Source organism: Paroedura picta, chromosome 2, assembly GCF_049243985.1.
Source record: "Paroedura picta isolate Pp20150507F chromosome 2, Ppicta_v3.0, whole genome shotgun sequence".
Lineage (NCBI taxonomy): Eukaryota > Metazoa > Chordata > Lepidosauria > Squamata > Gekkonidae > Paroedura > Paroedura picta.
In genome coordinates, this window is record NC_135370.1 from 50,040,203 (window position 1) to 50,067,393 (window position 27,191).

The 27,191-nt window shown below is 41.9% G+C and overlaps 2 long non-coding RNA genes across 2 annotated transcripts in view; one reads left to right on the top strand and one right to left on the bottom strand.

Annotated features, from left to right (window-relative positions):
• LOC143828660 (uncharacterized) overlaps positions 1-12,094 on the top strand; it is a 30,706-nt gene extending 18,612 nt beyond the window's left edge. The window contains exon 4 of the long non-coding RNA XR_013227808.1: positions 11,720-12,094. This is a non-coding gene — a long non-coding RNA (uncharacterized LOC143828660). The remainder of the gene's footprint in view (positions 1-11,719) is intronic.
• A 6,894-nt stretch (positions 12,095-18,988) lies between these two features.
• On the bottom strand, positions 18,989-25,602 carry LOC143828661 (uncharacterized). Its single transcript, XR_013227809.1, has 3 exons — positions 25,305-25,602; positions 20,936-20,996; positions 18,989-19,427 (listed from the first exon to the last, which is right to left on the bottom strand). It is a non-coding gene; the product is annotated as an uncharacterized LOC143828661 (long non-coding RNA).
• Positions 25,603-27,191: the final 1,589 nt, after the last annotated feature.

The following is a 27,191-nucleotide window of genomic DNA, read 5'->3' on the forward strand; positions in this document are numbered from 1 at the left end:
TGAAACATTCCAGCGAATCGCAATTGAGGACCGAAGAGCCAAGTCCTGGAACAGGCTCCGATACATTAACTTGATCGTATGATCATCTATTCACATACACAACAGTGGCTGTGATCATTGTGGCAACAAAAATGCAGGCCTGTCAGGCTGGAACATGTGGTGACCTAGGCCAGTTTGGTGTAGTGGTTAGGAGTGTAGTGGTTAGTTAAGATGGAGCATTTTGGACCATGAAAACAATATATGAGGATTTTTCTGCTGCTTTTCTGCTGTTTTTCTGTCACTTCATTGTCTTGGACCACTGTTCAATCTAGGCCCTGGCAATGCAGGTCTATGCATGGAGTGGGAGATGACATAACCCTATACATAAAAGATTGAAAACAGGAAGCGACTAACGGCTAGATCAGGGGTAGTCAAACTGTGGCCCTCCATATGTCCATGAACCACAATTCCCAGGAGCCCCTGCCAGCAAATGCTGGCAGGGGCTCCTGGGAATCATAGTCCATGGACATCTGGAGGGCCGCAGTTTGAGTACCCCTGGGCTAGATTGTCCCCTAATTACTTAGTGATTCTCAGGAAAGTGAATTTTCACCCAGTATTCCATCCTAGCCTTTTCATTGCCCTGTTTATATTTCTGAAGTTTGTGTCTGAAATTTCTATTGCAGTATGCACCATTAAAAAAAGAAGAAATATTCTTGTTCCATCAAGATGACATTTATGCTGTATGAAATTACATACATGGTTTAATGGATTCAAACTGTAGTGAGAAAAGAGAAATTTGGGTTGCTAACCATATAATCAGCCATAGCCCGGTATGAAAAGAAGTGATAGAAAAGCTGATCCACTTTTTTAGGGCTAAGAAAGTATTTATTATATATATATGTGCTCATACCGGTAAATAAACATGAAGTTGATCTATTCATAAGTAGTTGTAGTCCAGGAAAAACAATGTCTAGGTCAGGCTTTCTCAACCAGGGTTTCTTGATGGCCCTGAAAAGGTTTCCTGAATAGGTGGGAGTTAATTTATTTTTAATATATTTTTAAAAATTGTTAAACATTTGTTGGGTGATATGACTGTATATGATATTGTTGACCCCCCTCCCCAAATGGCCAATGATGGGCCTGAAGGGATGGGAAGGGGAGGACCCCAGGTGGCAACAAGGAAAGGGGCATGCTCAAATTACTCAAAGTGACAGGTGTGGCAAAAACCCAGAATGCACACATTTCTACACCACACAGTCCTGAATTAGACCCCGTTAGACCCCGCTTGAAAAGATTGTTGGGTTTTCTGGGGATTCCTTTGCTGTGGGGCAAGTGAGGTGGCAATTCAGGTCTGTGCCTCTGGCGGCGGATTTCAGTGAGGAAAATTGAAATCTACTAGTGTAGACGAGAAGGACACGATGCATAAAATCCTAGGTGAAAGTGATCCAGAGATTATCCGAGAAGTAGCCAAGGTATTGTTAACAATTCAAAGGGTGAATTGTTCATATGTGAACCCTGTACTGCCTAAAAACAAACTTCTGTGCGCCCACTGTAGACTACACAGCACAATATGACCATCTTGTAATATTTATATGTTATTGAAAGATTATACATATCACTTAATTGTACTATTTTGGCTATACCGTTTTATCTTCTTTTTTTAAAAAAATCATTATTATACCAATAAAGGTATTCTGGAATCTGGAATCTCAGTGCAGAAATGGATGAAAACATTGACCCTTTAAAAATGTAATCCTGAAAGATATTGTTAGTGTGGAAACAGTCTGTCTTGCCAGTGCTTGACACCATGCCTGAAGCAGATGACAATATTCCTTAACTATCAGTTGTTTCCCATATATTCATTTTTTAAAACCAAGATCTTTGAATAATTTTTGCAGTCCCCATAGTGCAAGCATTTTTGTTGAACTAACGCTCTTTATTTTATTGCATTCAAAAATGTACTTGTGAAACTGAAAGTGTTTCATGTTGCTACTTTGGTTCAGACGGTGCCATTATTAGCACTTTCCATTTTATACAAACCTGATTCCTGCAACAAGTATTTTAAGAGGATAAATGCTGGGAGGGGGGAGGGAGTTTGGCTGATGATACTTGTTTTGAACGAAATGTGAAGGTAAGGAGATGAGTGACTCAAATGCTGGGTATTTTGAATAGTTGAAAGAAAAACACTGGTGTTCCCATGGGAGAGGGGAGCTGGCAAAAATTGCCCACTCCTTATGTCTACGGAAATGCTAGACAGTCTGAAGAAAGCACCACCTGAAGGAGCCTCAAAATGGCCTCAAAAACCTTCCCTTCCTCTCAACGACACCTGTGAGGTGGATGGGGCTGAGAGAACTCTAAGAGAATTGTGGCTGATTCAAGGTCAACCAGTTGGCTTCATGTGGAGGAGTGAGAAATCAAACCCAGTTCTCTAACTTAGAGGCTACCAGAGGGTGGATGATACATGTGTATCATCTTGAGCTTTAGTCTGATTTTAAATAAACACTTCAACAAAATTTGCAGTTTTTTTTAGGAATACATGTTGAAGTTCCGATGGTAGGTAAGGGTGGTGGAATCTGTTATAAAATAACTGTAAAGCCAGCAGTAAAACTCTCAGTAAAGAGCTGATAGCAGCTGGTGAGATATGACACTAGATTTGAAGGGTCAGCTGTTTTATTAATGCTTAACAAGTATTTTGATCACTGCAGCAAGCTAAGAAGTACATAAATCATCAGATTATACTTGTAAAAAAATAGATTTTTAAACATCTTTTATTTTGCAAAAAAGCCCGGGGGAGAAACAAATAGGCAAATCTTCCCCTTCCTTTTTGGTAAGATACTAAATGCAGAGATGCTTCCACCATTCTTATCTGAATTTCTTTCAGATGATGGGAGTTTGAATTACTGGGACTGGTTTCTGAAAAAGAACCAGCATATTAAGAATACTGCGTTGTTTTATTTTTAAAATATTCAAATCTCGAATCAAGTGTTCGGCTGTACCTTTCAGTTCCCTTGCATCTTTCCCTTTATTTATTTGAAATATTCTAGAGTGCTTTTCCTCGCAGCATGGACTTCAAACTATTTACAAACTGTCAGAAAGCCCAAAAAGACCCTAAACATACCATTGCTATGAATGAAAATCAGGTATCATATTCACAAAAAGCCATTTTGAGATTTTATGTTTATGTATACCAGGTCTAAGAGCCTCTTGTGGCGCAGAGTGGTAAGACAGCAGTCTGAAAGCTTTGCCCATGAGGCTGGGAGTTCCATCCCAGCAGCCGGCTCAAGGTTGACTCAGCCTTCCATCCTTCCGAGGTAAGGACGGGGGGTAAACGGTAATGACTGGGGAAGGGAATGGCAAACCACCCCGTATTGAGTCTGCCATGAAAACGCTGGAGGGCGTCACCCCAAGGGTCAGACATGACTCGGTGCTTGCACAGGGGATACCTTTACCTTTACCTTTATACCAGGTCTAATACATGCTATCTGAGACCTTGATTTTTCAGTGATCTGGTTTGTGTATACCAAATCTGCATGTGCATGCAAAATACATGTATCACCCCTGTTCAGGTATCATGGCAACAGCATATATTAGCCTCATCATGGGTAGTTAGGGATGCCATTATCCAGGTGGGACCTGGAAATCCCCTGGAATGACAGTTCAATTCTACAGAGATCAGTGCCCTTTGGTAAAATGGTTGATTGAAGATGGACTCTATGACATCATACCTCACTGAAGTCCCTGCCCTCCCCAGCTTCCATCCCCAAATCTCCAGGAGTTTCCCAACCTGGTTCTGGCAACATTACCCTCCCCCCACTCCGTGGCAACCAGGCAAGCCTATGGCTGGTGCAGGTTTTTGATACTCATGTATTCCTGGTATATACATACATAATATTTGAAAACTGCTTATTAATATCATAAATCTTTGAAGCTGAACTGTCATACAAGCTTTCCCAAACAAAATCCAGTTTTAATGCTCAAATTTTCTGATGTTTGTGTCCTTGGAGATCCTGTTTGTGTGGAAAGGCAGCATAGAAATGCTTTAAAATAAATAAATAAATAGCATAGATAAGAAAGGCACAGTCCTCACTTCCATGGGCAGCCTGTTTCAGAGCCATTCGTGCAACTGTTGATGAAATCTTGGAATGGGCTCCCTGTAACTTCTATGGGATTGATTCCGCATGAGGAATCTGCTCCTGGACAGCCTCTGGTTGCTGGTGGGTTTTAGTGCTGTGTGGAAGAAAAATACAGGAAGAAGCCGATCAATCATTTACTATTTAAAATCAAATGTTCTAGGTTGTCTTCAAAGGCAGCCCCTGTGTAAAATGCATTACAGTAATCTAGTCTTGAGATTACAGTATCATGTACCACCATGGGTAGATCAGTGCCATCTAAGGAAGGGGTCCATTGCCATGTAAAATGTAGCTGGGGGATGGCACTTTTAAGGAACAATATTCTCCTACTTATCCATCAGCAAAAGCTCTTCCAAATGTTATGGCTGGTGATACTAATGCAAAGCAACTGATGTGATCCTACGTGATTGTACTAGAGTTCTTTAGTGTGGTGTTTACCAGGGTACAAATGTGCATGAGCACATCAATTGCTCCTGTGTTACACAATATGAACAGGTATAGGAAGTTAACTGAAGAAATTCCAGTTCTGGAATTCATGTTAAGGCCTCTTCCCAATTTAACTGGAATGCAGGAGGAGCAGAATGTAGTACACGGAGAGATGGCAAAAGAAAAGGAATTAAATTAGGAAAACCTACTTTTCCCTAGCTGCCGTAGTTGGTTAATATTGCTCATTTGTACATTTTAATTCCCAGCCAGTGATGATCACGCAGTGTCAAAGTAGTACCTAATTCCTTGGTCCTACTTAGATCGCACTGGCTTATTTACCACTGAACTAAGGGAGCCAGCTTTTCCAGTATTGCAATGTTTTAAAAGTTGCTCAACTCCAGGATTCCTTCATCATAATTTCCATCATGAAATGTCTCACTCCCAGCAGGCACAACCTGGTTTGTTTCTGCTCATAAAAGAGTATTACAATCTGAAGCAAACAACAAGAACTTGCAAAATGGTAGGCTGACATTTCTGGGATAGTCCCTCCCACTTTCTGGAAATCTCATACGCACAGAAAGGCATTCCACTCCATACTCTAATTAGAAAGTCAGTTTCTCTTTCATGATATTAAACTCCTCCACTTCCCCAAACAGTGAGAATTCCCAGGGGCAGTATTATATGATTTAGTTTCCCATGGCTCTGGAAGTTTATGATGTCTTTGTAGTATACATGGAATGCATATTGAAAGCAAATGGACACTGCCACAGAAAGCAAACCTGTTAATTCTCCCTTGATTTCTCAAACAAAACCCCTGTATCTCAAGATGTTTCACCTTCACTTTCAGCCATTTCACAACTCCAAACTCTGTCAGAAAAGTGTCCTTTAAGCTGTTTCTCTGTCCTGTTTCACTGTCTGGAAGTTGTTTCCTTCCCAAACTCTTCTGAGGATTACATTCCAAAAGCTGGAGAGTAAGAACATCAAAAGAGCCCTGCTGGATCAGACCAATGGTCCATAGGGACTTTTTCTGCATGAAGTGAAAGGCTGGCTGGTGCCCATCTGGCAGTGCAGCTAATACCCACTTCCAGATTACATTGGCACCAGCCTGGCCCTGACCCTAATCAGGCCCTTGTTTGCCCTGTGGTGAGGGGACGCAGATTCTTCTGGCATTCACTTTTCTGCTGTGGGTGCCATATCGGAAGAGGCCTGTCTGGCAGGGAAGAGTTGGGCCTTCCAGGCCCAGCTCCTCCCCTCACCCTGGGTTGACTATGGTGTCCTGGGAGGGACACAAAATATCTTAGGCGGCTCTGTGGCACTGCACGGCACTACTGAGCCACCTGGGGAATTTTTTCTGTTAAGGAATGCGGTATTGTCCCTCCCCACCCACCATGAGGTGGAAACTTTCCACCCCAGCTGCCTTGTCTGGAGGCAGAAATATGGGGCAGACAAGGTGTGCTGGTGAAAATGGTCCCTCGTGGGGACACAGGAAGCGGCGGGGCAAACTGCCACATCTCAAAGAACTAGTGGCAGTCTGCCGTGGTTGCTGATATGCAGAAGGGGTCCCAGTGCAGCACCCTGTCTCGCACAATGCCCAACCAATAAACAGGCTATTGAGGCTGTGGCCTTCCCCTAGTGTTGCCTCCTGGCTCTAGGATTCAGGGGCTTAGTATCTCTGAATATGAAGGTTCCCCTCAGTAACCATGGGTAGTAGCAATGGATAGACTTGGCCTCTGTGAATCTGTGAAATTCCCCCTTAAAGCTGCTTATTCCTGAGGCTATCACAACATCCTCTGGCAGCAAATTCCACATTTTAATTACTCTCTGTGTAAAGTCGTATTTCCTTTTGTCTATCTTGAACTTACTGTCCATCAGTATCCTTTGATGCCCTCAAATTCTAGTATTTTAGGAAAGGGAACAAAAATTTCATTTTGTCAACTCTCACCACCCCATGCATAATTTTGTAAACCTCTGTTATATCCCACCTTAGTCAACTCTTCTCTAAAATGAAATGTTACAGACTCTTCAGCTGTTCCTGATAAAACATTTGCTCCACCCTCCCTATCACCTTGGTTGCTCTCCTCTGCACTTTGTCCAGCTCTGCAATGTCCTTTTTGAGAAATGGGGACCAGAACTGTGCACAGTATTCCAAAGGAGGCTGCACCATAGAACAAGGCAATTACAATATTGGCTATTTTATCCTCAATCCCTGTTGCCCCACAGAGGTTCTCTTGAACCTCTTCACAGTCACCCTTGGTTTCCATCAACCTGAATAATTTGGTTTGATCTGCCAACAAGACCATCATACTAGTCGCCCCCAGTTCCAGATCATTGATGAATAAATTCAATAGTACTGGCCCCAATATCAATCCTTGTGGAACCCCACTTCCTACTTCCCTCCAATGTGAGATCTGTAAGTTGATCCCTACTCTTTGCTTCCTGTGGTTCAACCAGCTTTTAATCCACAAGAAAACCTGCCCTCTTATCCCATGATAGGTAAGTTTACTCAGGAGTTGTGAGGCAGTACTTCCCTTGTCAGAAGCCATGCTGATTTTCCCTCAGCGAGCTTTATGTGCCTAATAATTATCTTTCTGATTACAGTTTCTACTAATTTGCCTGAGACAGACAGAAGGCTGACTGGCCTGTAATTTCCTGGTTCCCCTCTGGGCCCCTTAAAAAAATTATGTCACATTTGTTACTTTCTAGTCTTCTGGTAAAGCAGCTGGATTTAGCGAAACAATATATGTAAGGGTTAGTAGATCAACAATCTCACATGTGAGTTCCCAAAGAACTTGCAGGTGTATGCCACCGGGACTTGGAGACTTATCTGTTTTAATTTTTTTTTATTAGGACTAGAATTTCATCTCTGGTCATCTTGCAATCACTTCTTGTATAGATGTTGCTGACTGCATAGGCACAAAAAACAGACAGTATAGCGTATATGATGTCTATCATTTAAAGAATGCTTCCAACTGTGCAAACACAGAGGGGATGAACTTCAAGCCATTCTGTACTTTACCATTAGTCAGTTTAATGAGCTGAATGATCATGACTTGAGGGAATGCTGACTCCTAACTAGTAAATAAGATGATTTATATTTTGGACTAGGCAAATACACCCATAAGTTGCAGTGACCAAATGGCTATTACATAGTCACAAAGCTGTTTGGCATTGTGCTATGCTCAAGACGAATTTTGCCCAGGGACATCAGGGTGATTTGATCAAGAGCTGTCAGCCTGTGTAATCAAGGAAGTCTGAACAAGTTCTCCTAGTTCTCAGGTTCATGACAAAGTTCTCAGAAAGTCTACTTTTGTCCTTTTCAGATATCTTTAGCCTTCTGTGTAAAAGAGAGCTGTGCTTAAAATGCATATATAGAAAAGGAGGATTAAAATTCTGAGCACTTATTTTTCTCTATATAAGCTAGTGGTGTATAAACAGGTAGGTGATTACTTATTCATAGAGATGAGCAAATCATCTAAATATTTCAAGCAAAAATTAACTTTTAAAAAATGCATGAAAAATGATTACAGTATCTAATCCTTCCTTCTGCATTTATGTGCAGGTATAAAAAGGCAGCTTGCTTCTTTCTTTCTCAAAGCTCAAGCAGAGGAAAATCCCCCCCCAATAAAACCCTGTTTTAAATATCACAAATCGGTTTCCAACTGTTTCTTTCAAGAGAAAACTGAATTTGGAAGACCAAGCCTATATTATCAACAGGGCATCTGTGCGCCTCTCAATGCATTGTATCTTCCCAGCATTTCTAGTTTTCTGCACATTTAAAATTATGCAGTATAGGGAACAATGAGAGGAAAGCAATCTTGTCCTGTTTTCAGTGTTGAATATGAACAAAAGGTAAAGCAGAAAAAGGATCTGGTGCTGTGTGACTGGCAGGGAGAGACCAGATAAAGCTGCCGCCTCTTGTCTTGAGTCACACACACACACACACACACACACAAAATACTGAGAACAGAGCAGGTTGCCAATTGCAGCCTGGAAAATCCCTGTAGATGAGGTGGGTTGGGGTTTGAGTCTGGGAAGGGTGATTTTTCAGGAGGGACCTCAGCAGAGCAAAATGTCATAGACCATACTCCAAAGCTGCCATTTTCTGCAAGAGAACTGATCCATGGACTCTGGAAATCAATTGTAATTCTGTGATAACTCCAGGTCCCATCTGGAGGTTGGGAACCCTAGAGAGAAGTCGCTATATTTACCATCAGAAAGGTGAATGCTGAGGACAGCAGGAATATATACCATGTAGATGTACAGCTGCTGCCTGTAAGTGGTGAGCATGGGTTACTGATAGAAGTTGAATCTAACTGATAGAAATACTTATGGTAGGGGCATCTAGCATAAGTATTTCTCTCTGTAACAGGAATATCAAGGAAACCATTCCAAGGAAGACTGGACAGGGGCTTTGAGTATGGAACAAGGAGGAGGGAAACAGAAACATAAGAGAGGAAGAACCTGCTAGATTGCTGGTAGGAGCTGAATAAAATCTGGGTGATTTTGTTTTCTGCTGACTGATGCTTAAGGCCTGGGCATGGCCAGAGGTACACCTAACATGTAGCTTTAGGGTCATAGTCTAAAGCTGGGTGGGATATCTGGTGGTGGTGGGGAGATAAAAGTGGGAAACAAGTAATTATGGTAAAGGACAGGCAAAGTTGAGATCTACCACCAGGTTAGGGTTGAGAAGATTGTATAGCAAAGTTGAGCATGTTGGATGAGTGATGGAGAGACAGCATTTTTTTTTCTGAGAAAAAAATCCAGGGTGTTCACTTCACAGCCCTTGGTCAGACAACCAAGCTGGGTTAGTGTTGAACCTTTCCTTGAAAAAAGAGCGAATAAACGGGTTAACTCTGATTCCACCTCAGTGTGCAGAAAACTGCACTCATCCTTTTCTTTAAAAAACATTCATATCCCATCTCTCCAGATACCTTCTTGGATTTTACCTCTCTGCTATCACACTTGTAGAGCAATGAAAAGGAGCCCAGAGTAAACTGGCGGGATAGGGTGGGGTAGTGGGAATTAGGACTGGGGAGTCAGGGTACTACAGTGAAGGGAAATGTTGGATTAGGATCCAGGAGGTTCAGATTTGAATCTCTACTTGGCTATGGATGCTTGCTTGGGGACTTTGTGCCAGTCACTGGTTTTCAGCATAGCATACCTCACATGGTGAAGATACAATAGTTGAGATGAGAATGATGTTGTCGGCTGCTTTGAATCCTCTTTGGAAAGAAAAGGTATAAATATGTAAAGGTATCCCCTGTGCACGCACCGGGTCATGTCTGACCCTTGGGTGATGCCCTCCAGTGGTTTCATGGCAGACTCAATACCGGGTGGCCTTGCCAGTGCCTTCCCCAGTCATTAACGTTTTACGCCCCAACAGCAAGCTGGGTACTCATTTTATCGACCTCGGAAGAATGGAAGGCTGAGTCAACCTTGAGCTGGCTGCTGGGATCGAACTCCCAACCTCATGGACAGACAGCTTCAGACAGCATTTCTGCAGCTTACCACTCTGCGCCACAAGAGGATAATCTAAATAGAGGAAACTTTCCTATATCCTATATCCTGGAGAGTTTTCTATTGCTTGCTAATATGATTCACCTCATATTTGTGTGTGTGTGTGGGGGGAAAGTAATATATTACATGGATTTCTATTAAAGATTGCTTAATTATTTTAATATAAGGTGCTGTTTTTTGTTCCCCTTGATCTATCCATCAGAAGTTGGCTGATTTCTTGAAGAGGTCACAAAAAAATAAGCAGGAGAGTGGAAGGGTTTTAGAGGAAACTTCAAAGCTCTTTTAATGTTCTTTGTGTACTTTTGTTGGAGGTGACATCTTAAGAGCAGTTTTTACTGTTTCTTTCAGGTTGGTAGTGCATGGGGGGGGGGTGAAAAGGCAAAGGGAAAAATATCATGAGAGAATTCATGTTAGAGAACATTAGCCTCTTCAGGTAGGCACAGCAAGCAGATTCTACACAGGAGGCTTGATAAAGAGACCAATTACGTATCGTATTTAAAGATCAGTGGATGAGAGCAGGTATGAACAGATTTCCACATAATTCCCTCCATGCAGTGATTTTCATTTCTTAAGCGTGTCCTGTCATCTCTAGCAATTGAACTTTTCTTCTGTTTCTTTAAAAGAATATTTGCAAATTGCATTTGTGAATTGATGAAGTTCCTGAATTCTTTGGTACACAGTGAATATTGGTAGTAGCTGCTGTGATGGTTGGAGAGCTGATGTACGACACTAAAACAAAGACACAGCAGTTGCTCATTTTTTGTGTATGGGGTTCAGAGATCCCTTTGTTCTAGGAAGTACTTATTTTTTGTGGATATTTCTTTTTTCTTCACTGGGAAGCCAATTGCTTATCTCACTTGCAGTGGCTTGTCATCACCAGTCACAAGCAGCATCTGGAGAATGGGTTTGATTCCCCACTCTTCCTCCACAGGTGGCCAGGTGGGTGACCTTAGTCCAGTCACAGTTCTCAGAGCTCTCTCAGCCTCCCAGGGTGTCTGTTGTAGGGAGAAGAAGGGTAGGCAATTGTATACTGCTTTGAAACTCCTTTAGATTGTAAAAAGCAGCATACAAAAACCCAGCTCTTCTTCTCTTTAGTTCTTTGACTATGGATAAGGCTTATTTCAGGATCTGACTCCCAACAGTGTTGGCATTTCCAGCCACCAGCACTTCCATTCAGATAGTAGAGTATGCCTGTCTTGCTTATCTCTAGGGCTATTTGTATAGTGGCTGATGGTGGCCCTTCTGCCTCAGCAGATTCTAGTTTCCCTGAATGGCATGGGAGGAACAGGAAACGTTCTATCAAATATTTTTCTCAGAACACATAATTTATATTATTCATTTATTATTTATTAATTGGTTTTGTATGCCATTGCTCCCAGCAAGCTGGTTCGTGGTGGTTCACAGTCATATAACATAAACAATATCCAATGCCATAAAAGCCACATACAATATACAACAATAACCTAAAAACAATTCCCAAAAGCTAAAAATCCTAACTCTACAAGATGGCGGTAAAAATACTAAAACTCCTCTCCCCGCCGCAGAACTACTGAAGTCGGTCCAGATGTTGGTCCAGATGTCAACATTGGTGATGGTAAAAACAGGGAAGTGTACTGAGGTTCCCCCTCTTCCCTCCTCCTTACTTGCCATTATTTCTTATATTTCAGAAATGGAAGGCCACTCTCATAAAGGACCTTGGAGTGCTTGCAAAGCTGTTTGTAGGAACCATGGGAAACTGCTTTAGCATCACCCCCTAACAACACTGAAGAACTTGTAGAATATATGGTAACAGCTGCTAGAATCCTTTCTGCATTAAGATGAAAACAAAACAAAACAAAACAAAAAAAGATTCATCACCAGACAGTATGGACTGGCTAAACAAATTAACAGAATATGAAACAATGGTGAAACTTACTTATTTAACACACAATAAATCAACATCAGAATTCAGAAGAAAATGGAGGCCAATTGTAGACTATATAGAACAACAGAATCAAAGCTGATTTCAATCAAAGCGTTAATATAATATTTTCTATGTAACTTTCAGAGGATATGAACTTTAAAATCTATGTTCTATGAAATTTTGGGGGTTGTTCTATCAACAGTAGCTGTAGTGTATAATTACAAGTAATATTCTTTTCTATTTTTTCTCTATATCTTAACACAGCCCGCGGCGACTAAATAAAGCCGTAAGGGCTTAGTGGGAGGAGTTAGGGTGGGCTCTGTCCAGGATGAGGAAGGGTGCTGATTGGCCCCTTCCTCTGGACAGACCATCGGCCGGGCCAATTGGCAGGTGCAAAGCGCCTGCCAATTGGCCCGGCCGATTACCGCCCTGCCGACAAGGGAGCAACCGTGCGGCTCGAAGTTGCTCCCTTGCCGGCGGCCTGACGCATCGGGAGGTGCGAAGCGCCTCTCGCCGTGTCAGGCCGCCGGCCAAGGGAGCCCCCGCCAGCCATGCTGCGCGCGACTGCCGGGGGCTCCCTTACCTAGCTCCCGCTGTATTTTTCATACAGCAGGCTTAATTACTAGTTCCTAGATAATTCTCTATATTCCTAAATAAATAAATAAATAAATAAATAACATTACCAAATACTGTGCTGCCTTCTGATCATCCCACTCAGCCACAGAGACCAGGCCAAAATTAATGTCTCTTCTGGCAATAACAGTTTCATCATCTTGAAGTGTTACTACATGTACTCCTTTTCACATGTTTTGACAAGTGTGAATGCTCTAACTTGGGTTTGGGATATTTGCTGAGAACCAGAACCAGTTTGGAGGAATTAAGTTCAGTGTTCAGGGGAAACCTCTTCCTGCTTCCACAACTTGGCTAGCCTGGAAAACTGACACACTCACCTATTAAGGTGAGCAGAACATAGGATTCAGGAATCTTTACCTGGATAGCATGCAAGCAAGCTCTAAGTGCCTCTAATAGGCTACCAGTAACCATGAAATAGCTGGAATCTTTTCCAGTGCAAAGTTTAGAATTTATTGAGATGAAACATAGGGGTATACAAATCGAAAAGTTTCTCAAGCATAGTGAAACAGTGAAATTTCTGTGTTCAGAGGGACGTACATAGTAAAAGTTACATGGGAGAAGGGAAAGGGAAAATAAAACAGAGCCAAGCCTCTGGCTGGGAATTCTGCACCAGGGAATAGCCACAAGGCCATTGTGGGATTTAAATAAGAGGAAATGAAAGTTTTTAAAAGGAAAAGGACTAAACAGTGCAGAACCTTGTCTAGATAACCTAGAACTTTAGGGGACTTTAGACAGAGTTTCCAAAGGTCCTGAGGATGTAGTAAGATTTGCTAATTCCAAAAGTGCAGAGAGGTAAGTCTTGGCTGGCAGAATAGTGATGGTTATTGAGGCCCACACAAAAGGGATATCAAAGAAATAATAGTAAAGCCCAGGATTTCAGGGTGAGTCCAGATTTTCCTGTCTGAAGGGGGATTTCACAGCAAGGTAACAAAAGGTGATTGCATCTAGTTTGAGTGAACAAAAGAAAAATGCAACACTGTGTTAGGAAAAATCCAAATTCATTTCTTTAGGAGCTATAACATGCCACATGATTCAGTAGAGATGCTCAAACTTTCCCAAATTGCGTGTTACATGATTTCAATGGGATAATAATCTCCTCAGTGTTTCTTTTACATATCACTTGGATACTGCAACCGTCGATAAAGAATGGCATCCAAAATATACTACACTTGAACTTAGCTAAAAGGCCGAGAAGCCTTTGAGCTTGAACATCCAAAATATAAAAGTTCAAAGATGGAGTTCCGGATAAAAGACCATCTCGATAAATCTTCATCAGTCTGCCCATTTTCCTTGCCCATTTTCTTCTTCAAAGAATTAATTCAAGCACCATTATCGACTAGAATATAAAAACAACACCAATAATAACAACATAGGCACAAAGCTGTGAACAATCAGCACTATCCTGACAAAATACAGATTTACCTTAGTGGGATTCAAGTCCTGATTTTTATAATAGGAAAAATCCTTCTTACTTTCTACATGGGCTGATGAATCTCTTAAGTGTCATGGCAACATACCTATTTTATAAATTGTGTGCCCATCAATTGTTCCCTGCTGTGCTTAGGTTGAAAACAAACTTAGAGGTACAGAAGTTAATGTTACACCTCTATGCAATTATAAGACATCATGAATTATTTTTAGTAAATATTAAAGAACAGGGCTGACATCTTCATATTACAATACAGCTTGTTCAAAATCCAGCCAGATCTCTTATAGATTCTAAGCCTTGCTTGCATTAGCAGGACCAAGCCTGCAATTTTATCTTGCATGCTAACAAATCCCTGTGTATAAACCTGGGCTGGATATGTGAATGTGGACAAGAATTTCAGCATTCCTTAACAGTGTCTTATTCCTTGAGCATTGTGTTTCACATATACTGAGTAACACTGCTGACATTGCAATAGCTGCTTATTCCAAATTCCAGACAGAGCTTCTCCATTTTTTATTATTATTTATTATTAATTATATATTATCTTCCTGTGGGTGGCCTTATAATATCACACTTGGGACTAAGCCTCCAACTGTACTCATACGAACTGATAGAGCATCCTAAATGATTATTGCTACTGTCAGGACCAAGTCTATTCTTCTGTCTTGCTAACGGATAAAGCTCATATATTTTGAAAAACATACATATGTTTCTGAATGTAGACAAGCCTTACTATGTTACCTAATGATGTATTACTCCTTAAGTATATCTATTTGATATGGTTCTATATCCTAGGAAATGGCTCTTTAATTATGCCATATGCCTAATGTGATAAGCCAAACAACCTTCCTTCTTGTAGAGTGGAGAAAAGGACTGTCAGGGTCGAGGCTTCACCTGTGCCTGAGGCAGATTACAATCATAGAATCATAGAATAATAGAGTTGGAAGGGACCTCATGGGTCATCTAGTCCAACCCACTACACAACGCAGGACACTCACATCCCTATCGCTCATCTACTGTAACCAGATTGGGAGAAGAGATTCAGACAAGGTAGGTAAAAGTAATTACACTGAATCCATATATAATTGTTCTTATTTCTTAGTTTTTATCCATTCATAATTGATTTTAATCTTATGTTTTCTACTGGTTGGTCTATGACCGTAAATAAAATTGATTGACATTAAAAAAAAATCAAACCCACTTTTCCCCCATTCATGACTCGGTATGCCTGAACATGGGGTTGGGGCATTATATCACTCTAAGTATGTATAGGTGTTACTGAATGAAATGCCTCTGTCTCAATCTAAGAGCTACCCTTTGACCCCTCCTCTCTCTTCCTTTGCCTCTCCCCTCTGCACATGGCTTTCCATGAAGATGCACCTCTCTGCAGATATCTCCAGTAGGTACAATCCCTATATTGGTAGGTCTAGGTGGATGCCTAGCTTTGTAAACCCCTGTGGTAATGGCTGGGCATGCTGATGTCATATCAGGGAATCAATCTCATGGCCAAAGTTTTGGCCACACATTGGCTTAGCTCAGGGGTGGCCAAAACTGTGGCTCTCCAGATGTCCATGGATTACTATTACCATGACCCCCTGTCAGCATGGTTATTGTAGTCCAAGGACATCTGGAGAGCCACAGTTTGACCACCCCTGATTTAGCTCAAGAAGAGCTTACCTTGTTCAAAGGATGGCATAGCTAGCTTCTAAAATGGCTGCCAAGATGGAGTCAGAGCAGGTAGCACACATCTGGGAAGGGAATTCCTGGTAAAATAAAATGTTGTTACTAGTTGTAACACAATTTTTAAAGGAAGCAACATGAATAGAGGCTTTCAAGTGGTCTTCAGTGCTATCTTTAAAAAAAAGTCTTGTCAACTCCCCTGAAACACAGAAGAACAACCTGAATCAATACAGAACCAACTCAGTGACTCAGATGTGAAACCGGACCATTGATAGAGGTGGCTATAGAATTGCTACAGTATCCTCCCTCACTTTCCAGTACAACTGTTTTTTACTTCTTCACTTGCACCTAGTTAATGACAGTGCCAGCTAATTGTTCTGTCCATTGAACTCCTTTTGGTACAATAAAAGTAAACATGCTAATAATAACCAGAAATGCATTATAGCCGTAGGTTTTTAATGTCAGCAAGGATGCTTCTGTACATTCACTGTATTTTACAGAAAAAAGGCAGGTTTTGGGTGAAATCCAGTCTGCTTTCTATTAAATGTTGCCAAGTCTTTGATTGTTTTGTGGCAAACAATCACTACTTGTTGGGAGAACTTCTATAGTTCTGAAACCAGCTTGCCTGATAGAATGCTTTTGTGATTACATACAGTCCCCAGCAGGCTCTTTTGGAGGATGCAGATAAGTCTCGTAGTCAAGACATTTTTGCTCTCATAGCAGAAACCTTAGGCAAAATCCTAATCTCGTCAATAACGGATTCTACGTGTGAAATAGTTTGTTTAGGATTTTAAGAGCCAAGTGGAAATGTGCTTAATGAGCCACGAAGGAGTTGTGACATGGCTGAGGGAAAAGAAGCTTTTAGGAGGAGAGGCAGACAAAGATATTAGATTTCAGTCTGCAGAAAAGTCAATGACAAAGAGCAAGAAGAGGTTGGCCCCAAATACGGGGAGGTGTCAGATTTTAGAAGCCTAAACAGCTGTAGCCTGTTTATGGAGCCAAATTCATTACCGGAACAGAAAATAAATGGAGCAACAGGAAGCAAAGGCCTAACCAGAGCACTCTGCAACAGTTTCCAAGTATAGAAAAAAGATTCCAGAAAATTAATAAACACCATTGACTTAAAGAGCTTTGTTACATAAGGTGACCAGATTTTAACATTGATAAAGCAGGACACCATTGACCGAGGGGGGGGGGGGGTGGAGGTCTTGATTAAAAATTTGGTCTATATGGAGCAACAAGCTCTGTGGAATTTCATTCCTGTTTGCCGTGCGTTCTGTGAATCCTGAGAAAATGTGAGAGCCCCCTGGGAGGGAATTTGCAGTAACCTAAAGTGGATGAAGAGCCTCTTGTGGCGCAGAGTGGTAAGGCAGCCGTCTGAAAGCTTTGCCCATGAGGCTGGGAGTTTGATCCCAGCAGCCGGCTCAAGGTTGACTCAGCCTTCCATCCTTCCGAGGTCGGTAAAATGAGTACCCAGCTTGCTGGGGGGTAAACGGTAATGACTGGGGAAGGCACTGGCAAACCACCCTGTATTGAGTCTGCCATGAAAACGCTAGAGGGCGTCACCCCAAGGGTCAGACATGACTCGGTGCTTGCACAGGGGATACCTTTACCTTTACCTTTAAAGTGGATGCTCAAAAGTCACATTGGCTTCCTCTGCTGTTTCCCGCCTCAAAATAATAACGTTTGAGATCTGACCGATGCTGTGACTCTCTCCACGTTCCTCCATTCACCAATGTATTTTAAAAAGATTTTGAACAGGATTGCATTACAATGCAGTTCCAAAGTAGCACAACACAGAGCCATCTCTCCCTCCAGCAAGACTGAATGTTCAACAGAACACTCTTCATCAGTTTCATGAAGGGAAATGTAGCCATGGTCAGTTTCAGGCAGGAAAGCTAAGGAAATGGTTAATTTCATCCAGCAGCCTCCATAACTTTCCCAAAGTACAAATAAAGAGCTTATTTGCTTTACAACATAGGAGCACCCTAGCATAATGACAATTTTTAAAAAAGTAATATGCACTATATGGGGGAAGTGGGGAGGAAATTGATGACAGGATGCTTGCCTGAAGACTGAAAACAAAGGTGCAAGCAGACACCATTTTTTCCAAGCTTGCCTTGCTCCCGAGAAGGCTGGCGTGTGTGTGTGTGTGTGTGGGGAATGAGCTGCACAGCATATGGAAAAGGGGAGCACATGGGCACTTTCCCCATGGTAGGAGGAGAAAGGGAGGTTGGTTGGTGATGAGAACAAGACACAATAATAAGGGGGGGGGTTATGCCGCTACATTATTGCGCATGCTTGGATTTTTTTTTAAAGGGAAGGGAGGTGAGGCAGGAGCCAGGAATGCCTATTTCCCCAAAGGAAGTGTAAAATACAAGCCATTAATGGATTCCTTGATAGTGCTGGAGAAACCCACAAATGTTGAATGGCAGGTGCAAAACCGTGGTTGATATCCAGAAGTCAATGCAGAGAGAATGCGCTGGCGAATAATAACTGTGCAAAAGGCCTAGGGGCAAGCGAAGCTCCAATTCTGGATTCTGCATAGAAAATTCATATGTGGATTTCCACTACACTGAAAAGTGACCTGCTGAACATTTAGCACTGATATATGTAATGTGTATGTGTGTATGTACGAGTCTTGCTGCAAGTATGGGTCTAACTCACACTGAATCAGACTGTTGGTTCATCTAATCTGGGATCCTTATCATTTATACCGATTGGCACCAGTTCTTTAAGGCCTTAGGCAGAATTATTTTTTTCTAGCACAGGCAGATCAAGAGAAAGAACTTTGGATCTCCATAAATAAATTACATATTTTGTTTATAAACTGCCTTATCCTGTCAAATACAGGGCAGTTAGCAACAAAATTAAAACAATAACAATAAAGCATTTTACATACAAAACTGCTTCCTCTTATCTAACGCTCTTCCATGAAGCTATGGCCACTTCTCCATCACCAAACTGGCATATTATGGTGCAAACTTTCCATGGCAGCCAATGAAATCACAGAAGAAGTCAAGAGGAAGTAAATAGTAAAATATAGCATTTATAATTGCATGTTCACTCCAGCCCTGTTTCAGGTCTGTGGCTGAAGTCTTTCCAGATGTAGACAGTAGATATTAGGTTTGCATTTTTTTTTAAGGTCAAGTGACATACTTCTGAATTTTAACAAAGGTGGTGTCAATATCAGCAGGAAAAGAAGTGAGAAAAGAATAATAAAATGTTTTTATTTTAGCAAAGTACCATTTTGGAGTACTTCATATGTTTTCAATTCATTATAGCTGCAATGATGTTGCTCTCCCTCTAGTTACACAGCAAATGCAACTAGAGGAAGTGAGACAGTGATAAATTGCTAATATATGTGAACCTACAAGACTCCGGGGGGCAGGGGGGGGGGTGTTTCATCCTACTTTCTTGCTGGGCACAGCATGGCGTCTATGGGTTGTTGTGGCTACTGGTGGGTCTACCACTGTTCCTGGGCTCTGATGAAGCTGATGCTGGGCCTGCAGGAGGTCCCAGATTTGACACAGCTGCTGCTGGACCCACTCTGGGTCCCTGTTGCAGGTCCTGGTTTGGATGCCGCTTCCACCAGGCTCGCTGCAGCTTCTGTAATGTGACTGCTGCTCCTGCTGTGACTTCCAGGCTTTGCTACAGCTGCCATCAGATCCAGTGCAGACCCCAGGCTCTACCTCAACTGCTTCTTGGTGTGCGCAGCTCCTGGAATCTGCTGTAGACATCAATTATCAAATTTAAATCCTCCCAATGCACACACACACACACACACATACACAAGATTTAAAGCCCATTGTACTTTTAAATACCATGGGCACTAGAAAGAGGGGGAGGGAGGACTTTTGGGCCTGGGGGGAAGGCCTGTTTCCCCCCTTCCTCCCAGCCACAGCACGGCCTTCCCCCCAGGATCAGAAGCTCCTAGGCCCAGGGTGGGAAGGCCTCCATTCCCCCCTCCCCCCCAGCGGCGGCCCGGCCTTCCCGTGCTTCTGGGTACTCACACCTTGGTGCTGCTTCCCTATTGCTTTCTGGACTGTCCGGGTGAGGGCCCAATCACTTCGCGCCTTCCGATTGGGTCCTCACCTGGACCAGCCCCACCCACTCTCTGCCCACTTAGGCCTTAGCCTTTTATTTAACAGCAACCTGCTGTTAAATATATGTATGTATGTATGTATGTATGTATGTATGTATGTATGTATGTATGTATGTATGTGTGTATACATATATATTATTTCCCCCCCTGCAAACCTGGGGGGTGTCCTAAGTTTATGCTCCATCATCTGCAGTCTTCTCTTGCAATATGGGAATAGTAATAATAAACAATGCAAATTCTGTTTAACTCAAAGTACTGGCAAGAATATCAATCAGCAGTCTGACCTTGGTCTAGAGCAGGGGTGAGCAAACTGTGGCTCTCCTGATGTCCATGGTCTACAATTCCAGATGTCCATGGACTACAATTCCCATGAGCTCATGGGAATTGTAGTCCATGGACATCTGGAGGGCCACAGTTTGCCCACCCCTGCTCTAGAGAGTCTTGCATGCAGGAGCCACCTATATCTGGCTGCAAGAATCTTCAGTGATGAACTGCCTGTTTTGACATAGCTTTGCATTTGTTTTGGCGTGGTGACAGAAGGGTTATGTCAGATAGTATAGTGAAGAAACAACTGGTGGTGCTTTCATAAAGAACAGCATAAAGTATTTATTTAGAGTTGTGTATATGTGGATAACCCAGGCTAGCCTGATCTCATCAGATCTTGGAAACCAAACAGGGTTGGCCCTGGATAGTATTGGGATGGGAGGTCTCCAGGTAATAGCAGGATTGTGATGTGGAGGCAGGCAATGGCAAAATGAATGTGAATGTGTCTTGCCTTGAATACCTACAGGGTTGCCATGTCAGCTCTAACTTGATGCCACTTTCTACCACCATGTGTGTAATACCATCTATAAAATTTCCATCATGCGTGTTTAAAAAGTGGCCCCTGTTCCCTGTGCACGTGTATTAATTTATATGGATGGTTATATATGAATGATATATATGAACGGTTTGGTATCCCTTCCATTGGAATAGGAGATCCTTTTCTGACCGGATCGAAAAGGCCTAAGCAGGACCTCACTTTATTGGCTTCTATTTATTGAAGTTTTCATATCAGCCCCTAAACAGTCTGGAAGAATCGTTTTTTAACCCACCCCATTAATGTGTTTTTCATTAATGTAGAACGACTATACCTTTCTTTCACTTCAGCTCACATTGTGAGATCTCAGCTCTTCTGGAAACCAGGGATGGCACCTTTATACCACCGAAGGGATAAAAATAAACATAGCTCAATATTTTCTTATTTACTTTCTTAAGCATTCTTGAGCTAGTTCATCTCTGAGGTATGCAACGTATTTGGCAGCACACTGGTGTGTGGAGCAGGGACTATTACTAGCACCTCCTGCATAACTCATTCGTGGCTTCATCACTTGGGTGGAATGTGGCGGTTCACTGCTTGCTTTCGTAAAACAACTGTGCTAAACATTCATGTGTTTTAAATATTTTATGCTGTGGTCAATTGTAAAATTCCATATAAACGTTTACAAGAATTTCAACTTGCTGTAGTACCTGTCATGCGAAGTTCCAGTAGTTGATAGTCCCCCCCCCACCCAAAGAACAGGAGCTCCTTAACCAGAGAGACTTTGCAAAATTATCAGTTTTTGTGGTGCTGAGTCAGCTGTCTTGAGTCTACAGTGATGTGCTGAGCATGAATAAGGGCTCTGAGGGAAAAAAAGTGCCAGGGTATACAACTTAATTCAATCTCTCTCTCCCGCTCTCTCTCTGCTGGTAAGTCTGGCCAGGCTATTCTGCTGAAGTCAGTGAAGACTCATTTTTTTCATAATCACACTCTAATATCTATTTAATACCAAAGAAGCTTTCCACTTTCAAATGTAACAGAAAGAAGCTGCTTTGTTCTACAGTCAGAGCAACTTCTGTCATATAGGTCTGAGTACCAGGTAATTGGCTTGTGCCAAACCGGACAGCTATTTCAAAGCTTTTCTATGCACAGACTTTTAAATTGCTAGGAATAACATTCACTGCAAACTGACACATAATTTAGAGAGTATGTCATGCATACTTTTAACTGAACAAAAAAAAAAAAACCCCACTAAGATTTATTCAAACGCAAACCCCTAGCCTTTGAACCTGGCAAGGTGAACAAAAAACTATCTGGTTTACACCGACAGCCGTGAATGGTGTATGCGCTCTGAATAGAAAAAGATGGGATTTCTGTTTGATATATGACTTGGAAGTGTAAATAATTAGCCTCTTGCAAAATATGGGAAACATTTCAGCAGTAAACGGTTCAAGTAGGCCAGTTTCTGGGGTCGCTAAAGAGAGTCCTTTCAAGCCAGGAGACAAAAGAGCAACTGTGAAGCTGCCTCTGTTCGTTGCTTTTGAAATATAAAACTGTGAACTTCAACCACCAAGAAATATCAGGCCTGCCAAATTATGTTCAGTGCAACTCAAGCCCTCAGGTTCTTTAAATGTTTTTGACACTTTCTGTAGAATAGCGTAACTATCTTTGATTTGTGTCATCTGAGCAGAGGCAACATTTGACAATTTGATCTTTTTCCTGCTTGTACAACATAAAGTTATTGTTTTCCTGCACAGCAGAATTATTACCAGAGAAATATAGAGGTCCGGCTAGGATGAAGTGCCTAACCTTGGCCTAGGCTTGCTGACTTTGGTTTAGAAAATTCCTAGAGATTTTAGGGGTGGAGCCTGCAGAGGTTTGTGGAGGGGAGAACCTTCATTGGATTATAATGACATATAGTCTACCCTCCAAAGCAGTCATTTTCTTCAGGTGAACTGTATTGTCTGGAGATCAGTGGTGATATAGGGAAATATCCAGACCCCATATATAGGCTGGCAGTTCAACCTAAGCCTCAGGGGTTTAATACCACATTATTCTACCTCCTCTCCTTTTTTAGCTCTACTCTCAACACAGCTGGTCTTTCTTCACTGGTTACCCTCAAGCCTTTTTGAAGGCCCTGAATTAAAGTTGTCTTAAAAGCTAACCTACCCATCACCTTGAGTAAGCGTTATATGTCAGTATTACACAGGCAGTTTCAAGTGCATCGGCAAAAAGAAGAGCGGGAAGGAGGGGATCCAGCAATATTAACTTACAGTTCATAGAGGTTAAATCCAAAGGCTTTTTAATGCTCTATCTTGAATTCGAAAGAGGGATGTTTTCAGTTTGTTCAGTCTGGTATTGGAAGAAAAAGGAACGGGAAAAAAAAGGAAAAGGAATAAAAAGAAAAAAAAATAGAGAAAGACGGATGTTTGTGCTGGGACCCTGCACAAAGGAAACCTATGATCCAGAGGGGAACCTCCATGTTCAAGGCATCTAGTATCTCTGAGGAGACTACTAGAGGGAATAGGGGGACTAGCAAGTCTCCCCCATTCCTGCTGGTCACTTATATGATCAGTCCATGCTTGTTGCAGGAGCTTGTCAAAGGTAAACTTGCTGAAATTGAAATTAACTATATCCAAAGCATTCCCCTGATCCAGCAAGATAGTAACTTTCTCAAAAAAAGTCTGTCAGGACATGTTCTTGAGAAAGCCATGCTGACTCTTAGCAATCACAGCCATCTGCTCTAGTTGCTCAAGGACCAACTGTTTGATGATTTGCCCTACAATATTGTCAGCTATAGATGTCAAGCTGATGGGTGGGCAATTACTCAGGTCCTACTTTTTCCCCTTCTTGAAGATGAGGGCATTTGTCTGCCTCCAATCTTCTGGCACATCATCTGTTCTCCAAGAATTGTCAAAAATAATGGACAGATTCTCAGAAATTATATCTGCATTTTCTTTTGCCCTTGGATGCAATTCATCTGACGTGGAGGACTTCATTTCATTTAAGGAAACTAGGTGTTTATGACTAGACCTACAGTGATCCTAAGCTGCAACTCCCATCACTCAAAATGTGATATGATTCTACCACATTGAGCACAATTACCCTCACAAGAGAAGACTGTGAAGAAGGAAATGAGCAGTTCAGCCCGCTCTCCATCAACTGATAAAATTTCACTTTCTTGTCCCCACAATGGTCCTATCATGTCCTTACTCTTTTTCTTTCTTTGGACACAACTAAATAACTCTTTTTTATTGTGTTATCATTTCTTGCTAGCCTAAGCTCATACTGAGCTTTAGCTTTTCTAACACTGTCCATACAAGTATTGGCTATTTGTTTATATTCATCCTTGATTATAAGGCCTGCCTTCCATTTCCTAAATGAGTCTCTTTTATTACTAAAATCTTTAGAAAGCTGTTAATGGCTTCTTTAGGCTCCTTACATTTTTCCTTCTCAAGGGAATTGTTTGTGATTGTGAAAAAGAAAAAGGATTTTTCTTTTTAAAAACTCCCATCCCTCTTGCACTCCCATCTCCTTAGGTTTCTCTGACCACATGATTGTACCCAGCATAACTTCAAGTTTGTTAAAATTTGCTTTCCTGAAGTCCAGCCTATATGTCTGACTACGTACAGTTTTTCTCTTCCCCAAGATTGCAAATTCCAAAATTACATGGTCACTACAACCACTATTTTCACCTCACCAACCATTTCCTCTCTTTTGGTGAGCATCAAGTCTGAAATTGCAGACCCCCTGGTTGCCCTTCCAAGAAAAGTCAAAATTTATCTTCCAACAGATATCTGGGTAATTGAAATCACCCATGACCATGGCCCATGATGGAGCTGATCTTTTAATGTCATTTCTATATTATGCTTTTAATTATATTCACTTTAAACATCTCAGTGCATGTTTTGTGTCTGTGTGCTCTGGCTAGATTTCCAGTTAGCAGCTTTCAGGGTTTTATGTTTTTATTATGTTTGATTTTGTAAGTTGCCTCAGGCAGGTTTCCCTGGAGAGGCAGCATTAAAAAATTTCTAAATTAAAACAAAATACATTTTAGTGCACAATTAAAAGCCAGAAAGTGCTTATTCTAACACATTTGGCTGCATTTTAGACCTCTTATTTTAATGTTTTGGTTGGTATAGTACAAACATATTAGTTTTATGCCTGTGTAATGGTCATGTCTGCAAGACGAACAAACCGGTCAGTCCTTGAGGAAATCAGCCCTGACTGCTCCTTAGAAAGCCAGATCCTGAAGATTAAGCTCAAATACTTTGGCCATCTCATGAGAAGGAAGGACTCCCTGGAGAAGAGCCTAATGCTGGGAGTGATCGAGGGCAAAAGAAGAAGGGGACGACAGAAAATGAGGTGGCTGGATAGAGTCACTGAAGCAGTCAATGCGAACTTATATTGACTCTGGGGAATGGTAGAGGACAGGAAGGCCTGGAGGATCATTGTCCATGGGGTCATGATGGGTCAGACACGACTTTGCACCTAACAACAACAACAACAACAATGGTCATGTCTACTGCCTGGAAGTCCTATGAAGTATAATTTTGGTAAGGGTTCTGTTAATCCTGTGTTAAAGAATGACCAGTGGTGAATTCCCGTTGTTGGAGAATGATGGTCTAGTTAAGTGATACATGTGATACATAAGCTGAATCAGATGCCCTCTGATTTGGCACACAAGCATTGGGGGAACTCACCTGCTGATGTGTGTACTGGTTTTGGAAGCTCATGAGCACTGCACGGGATTGATGGGATTTAATCTTTCCATCTGTGCAATTTTCCCCAGTTGAAATGTCCATGAGGGGGAGGGGGGTATTGGCCCCTTTCTGAGATTCTATATGTCCTTAGTCACATGATATCTTGGGGACATGGGGACTGACAAAGGAGCAAATAGTCCTCTGTGAATTCCCTGATTCTACATGTGACTGTGAGTTCGTTCACAGCTCACATCAAATTGACTATTTAGCTACCCTGGCAGTTAAACCAGTTTAAATTTGTAATATAAATACATAACACAAACATCTTATGTTCCAACAGTGAAGTTGGCCGATCTTTGGATACTTAAATCTAGTAACTGGAGCTGTGAATGGGCAAGATGGATCGTTCTACAAACCTGAAAAGGTTTGCAGAAAAATGTGAAATTAGAAAAAGAACACTTAAAAAAAAAGTCAAAATGATAAAAGGAGTACAAATCACTTTAGGCCTCTGATTCCCTCAGTGGATGTTGCTAGGCAACCGCAGTATTCCAACCCAGGTTTATATGAGGAAAAAGACAGAGCCCTTTCAAAACCTACTTTGGCCTTTGAGGAAGGATTAATCAAGGTCAGGCTTGATAAAAGTTGCCATCTCTTGGTTGGGAAATAACTGGAGATTTGGGGATGGAGCCTGGAGAGGGCAGGATATAGTGTCATAGAATCCATCTTCCAAAGCAGCCATTTTCTCCAAGGGAATGGATCTTGTTCATCTGGGGTTCAACTGAAATAGTGGGAGATCTCAGGTGCCACCTGGAGGTTGGCAACCTTACCTTACTTGTATGACTCAACCTGGTCTCTTAATACAGTTCAGCAGCAGCCACCCTATGAAAGTCTGTGTGGGATAGCAGATAGAGCTTCAGAATAGGGACTGGGAGACCCAGGTTCCAATTCTCATATTGATTTGGAGGCTTAATGGATAATTTTGGACCAGCCACACTTTCATCCTAATTTATCTCACAGGGTTGTTACACAGATAAAAATGAGGAGAGGAGAATAATGTATGATGCATTAGTCTCCACTGTGGAGAAAGGTGAGTTTTAAATGAAATAAATAATAAATATAACTGAAGATGGGAGACATATAAAAGGTATGTTAGTGAAACAAAGTAAATGAGGCAGTCAACGGGGAGAGGATATGGGAGTTCTCCTGGGGAGGCAAGAGGAAAAAGCATGGGGAGGGTAAGTGGACTTAACACCTGGAATTCAGTGCCATGGGAAGCGGTGGCAGCTACAAGCATAGACAGCTACAAGAGGGGATTGGATAAACATATGGAGCAGGGGTCTTTCACTGGGTATTAGCTTCAATGTATAGGTCAGAGGTGGCCAAACTGTGGCTCTCCAGATGTCCATGGATTATAATTGCCATGAGCCTCTGCCAATTGACTATGCTGGCAGGGGCTCATAGGAAATGTAGTCTATGGAAATCTAGAGAGCCACAATTTGATCATCCCTGGTATAGGTGGAACACTATGCCTGGGGTACTGATGCTCCATCCTTAGTGTTTGGGAGGAGGAGCAACAGTGGGAGGACTTATGGAGTTCTGGCCCTCTGGTGGACCTACTCTTGGCAACTCAGTGTTGTATAGGCCACTGCCCTGATCCAGCACGGCTTCTCTTATGTTCTTATGAGGGGGATACAAGGGGAAGTGAAGTGCCACCCCACAAGATATATTGAGGATTCCAAACAGGCAAGTTGGCCTGCCTCAGGAGCTGGCAGCAAACAATTGTGCCACATTTTTCCCAAGTAGAGGCTGTTGGGGAGGGGGGAGGAAGCTTAAGATAGAATGGCAAATAAAGATAGGTTGACTGTTGTCTGAGATGGAGATAAATTG